At 44.2% G+C, this 14,084-nt stretch overlaps 2 long non-coding RNA genes across 2 annotated transcripts in view; both read right to left on the reverse strand.

Moving 5' to 3' along the window:
- Nucleotides 1–14,084, reverse strand: part of LOC120409679 — a 160,190-nt gene that overhangs the window by 120,027 nt on the left and 26,079 nt on the right. The window lies entirely within an intron of this gene.
- LOC109145066 lies at nt 4,328–10,362 on the reverse strand. The gene is made up of 4 exons (XR_002046212.3): nt 9,276–10,362; nt 6,721–6,848; nt 6,547–6,633; nt 4,328–5,980 (listed from the first exon to the last, which is right to left on the reverse strand). It is a non-coding gene; the product is annotated as an uncharacterized LOC109145066 (long non-coding RNA).

A 14,084-nucleotide genomic window follows, 5' to 3' on the forward strand; every position in this document is an offset into this window, starting at 1 on the left:
GAGGCAGTTGGGACTAACCTTTCTCTGGTGAATGCCTGGTGATGTGTTTAAGGTGCAGCAGGGATTAGGGAAAATAATCTTAGGTTGACAAGGGATGATCTGGAAAGTTCAGCAACAAATACTGGCAGATTACAACCTTAACTGGAAAGATTTTTTTTCCCAACCAGCTATGTTATGTAAAAGAGAGAGAACATATATATAACTCAAAAAGGTATTAGAAAGCTAGGATTTCAAACCACTGGGGTTTTTTTTTAAATGTTCCTGCTTCCCTATTCTCTTCTGTTTTACATATCCCAGATCTGTCATATCTGTAAAAAAGGAAATAAGCGTAAAAAATTCCTATCCTTTGGGAAAAAATTGAGTTAGTGTAATGTAATATTCTCTAGCTAGCCGTCAACAGCCATAACAACTGCTTAGCTGTAACAGCTTCCTGATCCACTTTTCGAGGAACTCATTCTTGAGCTGACATAGCCTAATGATGATACCTATGCTCAGGGCCTCTAGAACCTAGTTTTAAAGTGGCAGATAACTTTAGCTCAGTTACATTTTGACAGGACTATGAATTACATACAATTAAACCCCATGAAATGGATGCAGTGATTCTTACAAGCTGTCTCTGTAGAGTTACATTTTCTTTACTATGCATCTTCATTGAAGATCAAGGGTTTTTTTAAAAAGAATATTCCTGGGGAGCTCTCAATCCCATGGTGATATGAACAAGACTAGGTACACACCTCCAAGTTATAGCTCAAAGAGGCCTGCAAGTCACATAAGTTATCACTGTGCTCAGCTCACATCTTCAAATTTGCATTCAAAACTATAAATGCTAGGAACAACCTTTATTCATTTATTTTTTCTTGTTGCTTGTGCCATGGCAGTGGATCCAAGAACATGGAAAATATATGTTTTGTTAGTAGGATCTATCTTGCCAGAGGCTAACTTAAATTTCCTAGGAACCCAAGCTGGTCTAGTAGAAGACGACAGAACCAAAAAGCTTCTCCAGATAATGAATGATAGGTGTAAAGAAGGTGGCCTATTTAAGCACAATACCAAAGCAGAGGGATAAGAACGGAACCAGGAGGGAAGGACAGAGTTAACTAAACCCATCTAGGACTGTCAGAAGAGAATCATGTGCTGTTCTGGATTAGTAGAAAGACCCACAGTCTCACTAAGTAAAAGGCTAAGGGAAGTTGGATCAGAACAAATGTAGTCAATTAGGTAACAGAAAATGGCTCCTTGGCCAGAGTGTGGACAGGAAGAAACTTTAACTGAAAATGCCTTCTTTGGTTAGACAGACTAACTGATGTTTAGAAACCAAGCTAGGGAAGCACTTTGGTCTCAGTTTAACACTGTCCCTGTGGGTAGCCCCATTTGTGTATTTTGCCTTGAACCTTCCAATATCCCCTTTGCACAAATCATCTGGCCTACAAACTCTTGGACACTGTCCTCTCTTCAACCACAGCTTTCCAGCTCCTTCACAAAGCTCCAGGCCCATATTTCAACCTGCTTGTCATAAGGCCTAACAAGCTCTTTCAATAGCTTCCTAACACTTGAGAGTTACAGAGCTTTTAATGTTTCCTCAGCCTCTTACTTAAAAGAGGCTGGTACTGGAAAACCTAATATATTCAATGTGACAGGGCTGGGTTTACAAATATACTTGTCTGGTTTCTATTGACATTTAAAAACAATGTTACTGACAAAAATGTAATTATTCCTAAATTATGGAAACAAGGAGCCACGCATACTGAATGAACTTTTTTTGAACCTCTATTCATTTCACTTCAGATTTTGGCAGAGGGTTTTGCTGGTTTCTATTTTATCCTAACCAGTTTATCCATGTTCCAGACTTTATATGTTCTGTGGCTGTAAAGCTTTCCTGTGGAATTTGCCCACTGCCACAGAATTGTGCTAGAGAAATCCTGCTCGGCTCTGAAAAACAGGAGAATTTTCTTGTGCTCACATGTACAGACAAAATTGAGAACATGCTCCAAGCATATGCTGACATAGCTCACTCTCCATCGTGTTTCAGGCTGCCTCAAACTGTAATTCTGAAAGGTGTGAACTACCTCATCTATCTCAGTTGGTGCTGGAAGGATTTCCCTCTTCCAATCTTTAGAATGTGCTGATTTGCACTGTGCCATGGAAATTCGTCATTTTTGCTACCGAATTCCCTGTTTTACCACAGTCTAATGCTTTGTTTCCTTTCTCCTGACTCTGCTAAAACCCACCTACACAACTGCCTCTTCCTTTCGAATCGCGGTGGGCACAGTTTGAAATACAGGGAACTCCATTTAAATGCCCTTTATAGATAAAACTTTTACTGCTGGCATGATTGGACACTGGCACAGGTTGCCCAGAGAGGGTGTGGAGTCTCCATCTTTGAAGATACACAGAACGTGACTGGACAAGGTACCTGAGCACCGGGTGTGGACTATTTCCAGTGGTCTCTTTTCACCTGAGCTACTTTGCAACTGGATGAATTTCTCCATGGAGGAATATGTTTGCTGTATTTTAGCATTTGTTCTGCCTGCACTGTTCCACAGTCCTCTCCAGGAACCTCCCAGGGACCTAATGAGCCTATACAGGTCAAGTCCACAGGTGTCAGCTTACCAATCCATACACTGCCCTACTGCAGCTGGAAAATGATACATCAGCAAAGCCCTAGAAAGAAATTTTCCTGTCTATATGGAAGGGTGCTAAGGGTTCATCAGAATCACCTGGGTAGGAAGCAGAGAGCTGCCTTGATGAATACCTGCCGTCTCTCCAGCTGAATGAATTCACAGAGAGCAAAAAAAAGCTAAAGGAACAAAGATGAGGTTTGATGCAGAAAGATTGGAGGAGACTCACAGATGTAGAAGAGGTTATGTTTTGGCAAGGAATCTATGAGTCAACGAGTTGTGTTCTTACCATGACCTCCACAAACAGCTGTGTTGACTGGATTAATTTCTGGTAGTCCCTACCTCCCAGTGCAGCAAAGCAATGCTGAGACTTGTGTAAAATAACAGAAGGCACTTCACTGCCCACTTTCAAGTGCACAATGCCCACTCTCAATCCATTTATGCCACCACTATTATGTTTTGCCTCAAACTAAGGTGGGATTTTGGTTGGACAGATTTAGCCATCTCAAGTCCAAGTATCAGCTACTCACCCAGGCTCCCCTTAGAACAAATCAAAACAAGCAGATATCTCAGAAAACCAAGATTTCCCTTCCCAGAGTGACTATCTGAGACAGGTGAAAGAAACAGAGGTTCAGAGAAGGTTGCTGTGCATCTAGGTTTCCTTTAACATCAGTGGACAACAACTTTTAGGTACCAAAAACTGGTTTATGAGCTCTTATGATAGGCAGTCACCTTGTCATTGTCACAACACTACAAATAAGTAGTTTCCAAGTTTAGTTAACTACCACAAGAAATATTTTTAAGCTACCCCACAACACTGGTCATCTGAAGTGGAACAACGCACACTGAAAAGCCTATCAGCAATTAAATATCTTAGTCCATCTACGAGGAGCCCAAACAAATGGTCTTGTATCTCCTGTTGGCTGTAGCTGGTAAAATGAGAGTAGAGGCTCGTCACCACATTTTCTGTCATTGTCTAAGAACAAGCACGTAGGGATCTGAAAATACTTCAGAGTCACCATCAGGAGCTTCACAATGGACCAAAGAAAATTCAATATATACTTCATTAACAACTGGAAATGAACCGGGGGTGGGAGTGGTGAAAATCAATCTTCAAAACCATTAAGAAATGAAAGCTACCTGTGAGATACCGTGACAGCAAAAGCTCCAAAATTGAATGAAGCATGAAAATTGCTTGGAAGAGTAGGACACAGGTGGGAGTCAGAAATCTTTTTGCCTAATTTTGTCTCTGATGCACTGAAATGACTTTGGCAGATCTTTTATACCCTTTGTGCCTCTGTATCCACATCTGTAATTCAGATCACAGCTAACCTGGTAACATTTACCCCACGAGGATACAGAAAGGCTTGAAAGTTGAGATCCACGATGTGGCTTAGGAAACACAATTATTAAAAACGTGAACACTTGGGAGATGATCAATAACAGCTCTGAACAGTATTTTAAAATCAGGAAAGGCTCAAACAGCTGGAATTGAAGAAGTGTATCCCCACCTTAATTGCTTCATGGAGACTGGGACCTCTGTTCACTTCCAGAAGCACACACACCGACTGCTGGTAATATTGTGTGTTTAATCAATGCCTAAGCACAAACCAAACAACAACAAAAGCAAACTGTTCAGACCTTACACACCTGTGACTTCTTGCACCTAAACCACAAAGGTCCAATAATCTCTTTCTTTGGTGGGAACAAGTGTCCTGAAGGTAACTAATCCATAGCACAATGAACTGCAAGAGTACCAAACCACTCATAAACACTCAGATGATGGCACAGGTAGGAATTCAGCCTTACAGGATGCAGCCTCATTGAGAGATGATGCACCGTGAGCAAGCCACTCGCGAAAGGTGATCCGAGGAAATGCTGCAGGATTAATTTACATTCCTACCCCTCTTCAAACATCATCTGTATACAAAAAAACTATGTGAAAAATAAGGTAATTGAGCTACCATAATGAAACACTGCAATATGAAGCGATAGGTAAGTGTCCTTAAACTAGATGAGAAGACTCATGTCCTTAAAGACCCCATTCAAGTGCAAAGCTGTCAGTAGCACTAGTGTTAACAAATGACAGCAGGAATTTCATCCCATTTATACAGGCTGTTTTCACTATCTGTGAAAAGCTGATGTAGTTAAACCATGGGAAACAGAAAGTTACTGGAATTAGTGAGGGTGCATATGTTTCTGGGTTTCTAGGAAGGCTGAAGTATGAGAATTTCATAAATGTGTGGAAACTTTTGATAGCATTCCAGTTGAAACAAACTTGTAACAAACCCTGCGGAGAGGTTCATTCAACAGGATGAGCTAAGCAAGAAAACAGTCAGTTCTGGCTAGTTACACGGATATTAGCAGCAGCTGTGAACTCAGTAAACAGCCCTGTTTTCTGGTTGTCAAAGAGCTGCTAAAGCAGATGTGAAATGCATCAAAAATAGGTCACAAACAGAAAACATGCAAGGGAATGCATCAATATGAGAGTGATCTGAAAATAAGTAATGCTGGAACATCTCAGTAGTATTTATAACCCTGAAGTGTACCCAGCTCAGAGCAGCACCCAACAATAGGCTGCTTCACATGGTTCTTACGACAGGACCTTCCACAGACGGCACTGTCTGTGTGAATAAGGGTGCTGCGCTCTCAGCAGCTGAAGTGTCAGACAGAAGAAAAGGTACTGAATTGCACTCTGCTTTCCTTTGGATTAGGTTTTCTGAGAGAGGCTTTCATTCCTGTCTTTCTCCTCACCCCCAATCCCAAACTATAATTAACTCAGACTGAGGTATCATAATGAGCCAAGCATAGAATTTGCCACTACAAACAGAGTACAAACTCACTTTATCCGATAGGCAGTCCTCACACAATAGTCATTCCTCCAGGGACTGCAATCATTGCCAGTGTGGTAATTACATCCCCCCCTTCTTGCCTTTTCCTTTCTAAAAGCCCACAGGACCCACTCCTGTAATTCCCTCATATGGAAATCCACTCGGATCTACTTCTAGGACTCTTGCAGTACTTAAAACACTTAAGGTCCTTTACTACCACGTATATAAAGGAACAAGATTTAACTCTAAAGGGGAAGGTGAATAAAAATAATGTACTTGGGCTATAGCTGTAACAGGACTAAACGAAGCACCTACACGTCCTGTCACTCCCCCGGCGAGCCTTTGTAGCCTTCACAGCGCAGGTGTGAGACGGTCTCTGGCCAAGCGCCTTCAACAAGCGGAGTCCAGGCACCACAGCCTGAAGCAGGCTCAAATGCTTCCCACAGTCTGCAGGCGAGGACACTCTCCTTTATCTGATTGCTTTTACTTCCATTACCATGGCAGGTTTTACCCCTCCAAAACCTAAACACACTGTATAATAAGCATTAATAAGTCAAGACTAATCAGACAAAAAACAAAATAAACAAACAAAGCTGTTGATATACTCCATACATAGTAAGGTCAATTCTTATGTTTAACTGGGAACACGGGTCTTAGGTAAGTATTCAGCAACTAAATCCCTTATGTAGCAAAGGCTCTAAAACAGCGTTAAACACAAAAACACTGAAGAGGCTTCATGCTATTAATGTTTTAGACCAGGAACCAGGCTTCCAGAACTTCTCTTCTCCCCTTCAGAAGAAGGGAGGAGGAAAAAAAAAACCACCACTCATATCCAACTTAAAAGAAACCCTTTGTGGTTTACATTCAGTTGAAAGCTTCGCTGAAACAAATGCTCATTTTAGCATGGATTTCTTAGAGACCGGAATCTAGGGTGAAATGTGGGAATTGATGATGAGGTTAAAACTGGCAAGATAAACATAATAATCATTGTTATCATTAGTTACATGACAATGCTCAAAAGTCCTTTTTTTTTCCTTTAAGCTAGTGAGCTTTTATTATTATCATTCATCTAAGCAATAATTCAAAAGTAGTCGTACTTCCTAAATCTAGCAGTATGAATCTTGGAGGCTGAAGCATGCCGCTGCACTCTGCTCTTTTGAAGAATGGTTTTCTAGAAAAAGAGCCTGCAGAGGGAGAACAGAAAGCTGTTACTTTCCTACAAGGACATAAAAGGATTGTTTCATTCTTTCAGAAGAAATTGGGCTACGTACTTGTACTCGTTCTTGGCCAGCTTGTTCCCTCCCCGCCTCACGGGGCAGCACGTTAAACACATTTGGCCGCTGTTCTCCGAGTGCCACGAGTGCTTTCATTCCAGCGGTGATGTGAGTTTGTGAAGCAGCTTGGGTGGGTAGGGACAGGAGCAGATTTAAACTTTTGCTGACAAACCACTTAAGAACATACTTTCTGTCCCTACAGGTTGCAGTTCCTGGGTAAGCTCTCACTTCCAGAAACAGAGCAATATGCATTTTTACCAAGTAAATATCATGCAGACAAATCAGATGGTAACTATTTCAGAAAACTTGGCATAAGTTCCGTTTACGCAATGCTTTCCAAATGTTCCATATTTGCAGAATAAAGATAAAAACTCTGATATTTGTGGTCTGAACTTGTCTACTTGGTTTACTTTTCCTTTTTGGCCTAAACAGAACTTTTATGTATATGACTTCTGATTTAATACAGCAAACCTAAATTAATCCCAATGAAAAAACTGTCAGCTGACAAGGTTTGGCTCAGAATTTGAGGCTTCTAACACTTGAACTCTATTTTCTCAAGTTGCTTTGAGATGTACTTGGGCTGGACTGAAAATGAATTCCATAAACTTCTTCCCTGAATTTTTATTGACTTAGTGACAGAGAAATCCTTCCTCAAAGACAACTCATAAACAGTTTGTCATCAAACCCTGTTACAGTCAGGCACTGAGCTACCTTTTGTGCTGTAATCTGTCGATAAGAGTGTTTAAAGTGGTGCTTACCCCAAGAATCCACTAGCTGCAGCATGTTTTGAAAATCTGAAATTATTTATTTCAACTTGCCTGCAATAATCTGTGTTTGTCTAGTAGGAAGCGTAAGGAAGTGAATGATTAATTACACTCTTCCCAGTAATTTAGAAGTGTTGATGAATGCCAGGAAACACTGTAATGACTACTGAAAAAACCTCAAAGGCAATATATTGGAAGCCTTATTGTTGCTTTCAATAGATGCAAAATAATTAAGTCTGCTAATTAGACACTACCTTTGAAAAAAGTAATAACAACAGGTACATTTCATGCTGTCCATATTTTTGTGCAAAAATCACAAGCTGACCACATACAACTGTAGCCAACAACTGTTCATCATCACAACCCAGCTACTTAATCTCAAAATTAGCAATGTACATAGACACACATACAGTCAAATAATTTCTCTTCAGTAGACATCTTTCAGTCTGTCATCCACTAAGCAGCTCTGTGCTTCAAGTGCATTCTGTGGTGAAACAAGGAGAGAATTTTTCTGTGTTTCACTGTCATCTCAAACAAGAAGATCATGTAAGGTACTTTATTCTGTTATGTGGTTCCCACACAGATCAGAGGGGAAAGTTGCACTTTCAGGAAAAAACATGCTACATAGTTCATTCAATTATTTGGAAAGCATTCTAAGTGGTTAATTATGATCACCAAGAATCTGTACAGGATTGGTAAAGTTGAGGATTTTCTCTGAAACTACTCAAAGAGATTTTGTTGCTGTATTCACAATGTATTAATTCCAACACCATATTTTATATAATTAGTTAGCTTAAAAACTGTACAAGGTCTCATACCTTTACTTAATCACATAATTCTTTACTGTGAGGGTGGTGAGGCACCAGAACAGGTTGCCCAGAGAAGCTGTGGATGCCCCATCCCTGGCAGTGTTCAAGGCCAGGCTGGATGGGGCATGGAGCAACCTGGTCTAGTGAGAGGCGTCCCTGTCCACGGCAGGGGGGCTGGAATGAGATGATCTTTTAGGTCCCCTTCCAACACAAACCATTCTATGACCCAATGTGGTTTGCAGATTTCCATTAATTTGAACAAACTGAGTTTTAGAGTTCATGCTTTAGAGAGCTAACAGGAAAAATGGAGCCTCAGGACACACACCCACACACCCCCCCGCACCCCCATATATGTTTTGGTTTTTTTAATCTTTCCTGTCTCTCTGGATTACTTCCTAAAATGTTGTGGTTGAGGAACACATTCAGGTAAAAAATGAGCTTGACATTACAGGAAACAACTCTCTTTGGGAACTGTCAAGCATCCATTTCTCTTTGTTCTTTCATCCCCACTCTTCCCCTGCACAGCACTGCTGCTCTGAAGCAGCACCTTTAAGGGGCAAATTCCAGCCCTTTTCCTTAAGTAAAAAAAAAAACATAACCAAACCAACCAGCTGCAGTACCAGAATAAAATCCATGGATAGTAACAAGCCATTTCCCCATTGCAGCATCTATACTTGCTAAAATGAGATACTGCAACCCAAAGCAAAGCACAAGGTATAAGCAGTGAGAGAATATAACAGGCAGATGTGTCGCTACTCTGAAGGTCTACAAAGACAAGAGACTTTTTCTAAACTGCAGAGGAAGATCAAGTGTTGCGCCTGCTGGGTTACACAGCAATATGCCACAGGAAAAAAAAATCATCCAAACATCTGGGATGCTACAAACATCAAGGAAAGGCTTGGCATGTAGTAAAAGGACATGCTAAACAAAATTCCCAGAAAAATACAGAGACACATCCAACCCGCTTTAGGGCAAGTACCTTAACTCTGTACATCAACCACCAGCAGTCCAAAGAGCATCCTGGACACAGAGTGATCAGAGATGCTGCCAGTGCACTCCTGGGCATAACCAGCCCAGGCCCAGTGCCAGAGGGATGGTAGAGGTGGCCAAAGCAGCACAAAATAGCAGCAGGGGACCCAGAGAGAAAGCACAGTTAAGGGCTGTGTGCATGTTCACGTGTGATCCCTTTTGTGCACATGGAGGCAACACGTGGCTGATGGTGCGCATTGCTTTGTGCTGCACCTGCTGCAGCGCTCTCACAGCCACAGAACTGGGGGGAAATTCCATTATACACTCAAGGGACAGACCAGAAAGCACATTTTTAACTGCCCCCAGGAAATGTTTAACCCAGCCTGGGAGGCTGAAGAGGCAGATGCATTTTGTATTCCCATCCCCTCTGGCTTCAGCACAGTCTAGTGCCAATGTCCTTCCCCACTGCACAGCCTTAAGAGCTCCCAGGGATCAAGGGGCTCTGCCAGAGAACGAGCATGCAGGGCAGCCAAGAGCAGGGGGAACCAAGTGGCAGATCATTTGTAGCTGTCAGCCTCCCCTTCTCAGCAATTACAGATTTACACAGGCTGCTTGTTCTGCCCTAGAAGAGCAGAAGTCACTTGTCAGAGCACCCTAAAGTCCAGTTACAACCCAATTAACGTCCTCACTGTGCAAGACAAGATAGATCTTCAAGGCAAACATGCCAACTTGACATCCACCAACCCTGACTGAGGGAATTTAATTCCCCTCACAGCACATGGATGCTTTTGCTTTGTGAGAGACATGATCAATGGAATGGACTGAAGGATCTCTAAGAGGTATTTTGAATCCTCAATCTGGACAGTGGGGGAACAACCAGGAGGAACCCAATCGGACCCAAGGCTCACATTGCTTACAAGCAAAGTGAATTCCAAAGAAACAAGCACATCAAAGTTATGTGATGCTATAACCTTCGCTTTGAGAAATCTTGCTGAAACTTTTATTAATGCAGGACCAAAAAAAAAAATTTCAGAATTCCCTTTTTAACATGCTGCTAGAGACTAATTAAACAGAAACAGCCTCGTCCAAGCCCTAAGCAATGCTTCATGGCACATGGAGGATACAAATTCACTTTAATTTTATTAGCTAGTTACTCGAAATCAGGTGATTGAGGAAAAGACTTTACCTAGGGATAAAAGCCCAGCTATTTTTTCCTACAATACAAAACACTGCTGTAAGGATTCCAGCCTAGAAAAAACCCCCTACACTACAATAAATGTAGAAATGCTCCCAGAGATTTCATAAATGCACACTGCAGGCACTCAGAGTAGATGTGATCACTACATGTTACGTTGGCAACTACATAGTACTTGCATTCACTTTCGTGTGGTAAATTACAGAACACGTGGCTAAATAGGAGAGAATACAGGGAAAGCCAGAAAGACTGAAAGGTTTAGGAAAACATTAATGAGTAGGAAAGGTTAAAACACTTGTTTGTTTAGTCGAAGAAAAAAGAGATGAAATATGATAATAAATTTCCAAAGTGTAAAAAGTTGGGCTTTCAGATACTAACAGATTGCATGTGACCCTTTGCACACATACTACCGTGAATGCAATTTTCAGTAGAGAGGATTGAGTTAAATATTAGGAGGAGAGCCTTTCCAGCTGTAGGTATATTACACAGTAGAAGCCAGGGGATCGTGGTATCCTCCTCGTTGGAGGAGCTTAAGTTAGAAACTCATCTGTTAAGAGAGGTTAAGTGCAGATCCTGCCTAAAAGCTGGTGACGTACAGGATGACCTCCTGAAGGGCACTCCAGGCTTGCCGTTCAGCCGCGCTTCGCATCTCGGAAACGTCAAACAGGCAATTACCGCCCGGCTCCTTATTGCCCCCATCCAGCGATCCGGCCTCTCGCGCGGCCCAGCTGCGGCGGCACATCAGCCCCTGGGGCCCGCGCGCCGGCCCGGAACCCGCCCGTTCCGCTCCCTGCCGCCGGCATCTGTCCCCCGTGCCCCGGCCCGAGCGGATCGCCGCGAGCAGCGGCGCAGGGGAGCCTCGGGGCAACCGACCAACAGGGAATGGCACACGGGGCGCTGCTCCCCGCTACCGTGTCAAGGGCGTAGGGAAAAGGTTAAAACAGCTTTTAAAACTACAGAAACTAGGGGGGTTGAATGAACCTTCATCTAGAATTACACGCAGGAGATTGCACGGGATGTGTCCGCTGCCGTGCCGGGAGCTCCCTGAGCCCCTCAGAGCCGCGACCTGTGGCACGCGGCGAAGCTCTGGGTGGGCGGCGGGAGCTGCGCGCCCCCTGGAGGCCGTGACCGGCACCGGCAGGATCGCGCGCGTGACTCGGCGCGCAAAAGGGCACGAGCACCAGCACGAACCCAGGCACGTGACAAGGCACGCGCACCTGAGCGAGACTTAGCACGTGACAGGGCACGAGACATGGGTCAAGACCGGCCACGAGATCCGGCCGCGAGACAACACGCGAGCTTCGGCCACGCGACAGGGCATGCGCACTTGCGCGAGAGTCACCACGTGACGGGGCACGAGGCCCGGGCACGCGACAGGGGACGGGTAGTTGCGCGAGAGGCAGGCACGTGACAGGGCGCGAGACAGGGCACGCGCACCTGCACGAGGGGTAGCGCGAGACAGGACACGGAACGGGGCACGCGCTGTCGGCACAAGCGCGGTGGCCGCACAGGACATCGCCCAACCGCCACAGCCCGGGACCCGCCCCGCGACTGGGGGCGAGCGGGGCCGGAGCGGCTGAAGCGGGAAAGCCGCAGTGACTCCCAGCACAAACCCGACACCGGCCGCCAGCAGCGGCACTAAGCCGGCGCGGCCCTGGCGAGGAGGAGGAGGAGGAGGTGGTCAAAGAGCAAACGGTCCCATGGGCGGCTCCCCCCTCCCCAAACCACGGCGGAGGGGAAGGGGAAAACACCTTAGAGCCCGCGTTGTGCCGAGTGCGAACTCCGACGAGGGTAAAGAGGGGTGTTCAGAAGGGAAGCGAAGCATAATGGGCTGTGAGGACAGAGGAGCAGAGAAGGGGAAGATGTTGCACACCTGGGATGGCTTGAATTCACACCCAGAAAGGGGGAATTAATGTTTTCTGGGCTGCAGCTGTAGGCCCAGCAGGATTTGCGCCGTCCTGCGCTTCTGCCGCAGCTCCCAGTCACAGACTGGCACCGAATGTGACAATAAGACACACCACAACACCCCTGCCCTGCCCCTCCTTCACCACTGGGAACCAACCGCCCAGTTCCTCCTCCCCACTCCCAGACTCGTGGAAGCGTCATTTTTCAGACCATATCCTGCTGCCATAAACCTTTAATTTAACAAACTAAAATATTACAAGGTAGTATTATAATCTACTGGGATCTGTTGCTGTAAAGTGATTTTGACAATATCAAAACACAAGAAAAGCTCATGTAGCAAAGTCGAAACCACATAGTCAAAAATGAACATTATAATCTGAAGCTTCAACTCTATTTTTAATTTATATCTTACGATAATTGAAATTCAGCTTGGGCTCATTTCTAATTTTCATTTAAAAATTACACACATTTGAAAGCCGTCAGGTGCTTGCTTTTGCTCTAGAAACATTCCCACATTTGCCCGTGCTTTCTCTTCAGCAAAAATTAGCACCGTTTGCCTTCTTCACTGAAACTCTCCACACTGGAGTGTGGGAGGGGCTAGGTTGCAGCAGGTTGGCGTTTCCCCTGCATCACCCCAAGGTCGCATCGCACAGGGTCAGTGATGTTATAGCCCATTAAGGACTCCCGTGGCACTGGAGGCGTGGGCCTACCGATACCATTTTAACATCCTAATCATCATATCCGTGAGCGAGTACAGCTTCCCTGCAATTTAATTTACTGTTTAAACAAGCACAAACCTCACAGAATGTTTGCCCTCCAATTACTCTAGAGGTGGTTCAGTGACACTGACTTCCTCAAAGAGATTCAAGGACAGCCAGAATAAAGCAATACAAAAAGTTCTATTGATTTCCAAATCCCAACTACAGGAAGTCACTTAACTGAGGAAATAGTGACCTGTTACTAGCCCTAGGTGGAGAGAAAGGAAAACACACACACACACACACCCCCCCCCCAAGAAAACCCAAACACCGAACTCAAGTCTAACTGACAGTGGGAGCTGCAGGTTTACTAACCAAAGTCCCACCAATATCAGTGTGACAGAGAAAAGGCAGAGCTACCTTGGCATCAAGTGCCCTACAGCATTCTTGAAGTTTTATGTAAATGAGAAAATAGGTGTCAACTTTTTATAACTTACAAGACCTCAGCACTTTTTAACTGAGGTGCTGATTCCTGCAGAGTAGACTGAAGTCCCATTACAAGTCTTTCTTCTCTTACTTACATGTATTATCTCCTTCAGAAATCACCCTAAGTCTCCAGCAGTTCATGGATCACCAGTTAAATACTTTCTCAGACACAAGTGTATGCTTCATAGCCTTGAAAACCTAGCACAACCGGGCAGGCAGCCAGAGTCTGTCTTCAGACTTTTTTTTGACTGGCATGACTTAACAGCATCCCTTTTATTTATTTATATGAGGTACTCTTGTGACAGAATGGGGAGGATATACACAGAGATGTTAAGTATCTGTTCAGCTCTTCCCATCATCTGTATCATGCTGGCACAGCTCCTTACGGAAAGCACTGGAGCCTATCCATTTGCATCCTTGGCTAGGAGTGGATTGCCAGTCAGGGTAGAACACACCACCAGTATATTCCTGTGTTCCTCATAGGTGATGCTCGGGGGATGCTGTACTGTGATGCTGTAAAGAAATCCTTGTGACA

Source organism: Corvus cornix, chromosome 2 (assembly GCF_000738735.6).
Source record: "Corvus cornix cornix isolate S_Up_H32 chromosome 2, ASM73873v5, whole genome shotgun sequence".
Classification (NCBI taxonomy): Eukaryota; Metazoa; Chordata; class Aves; order Passeriformes; family Corvidae; genus Corvus; species Corvus cornix.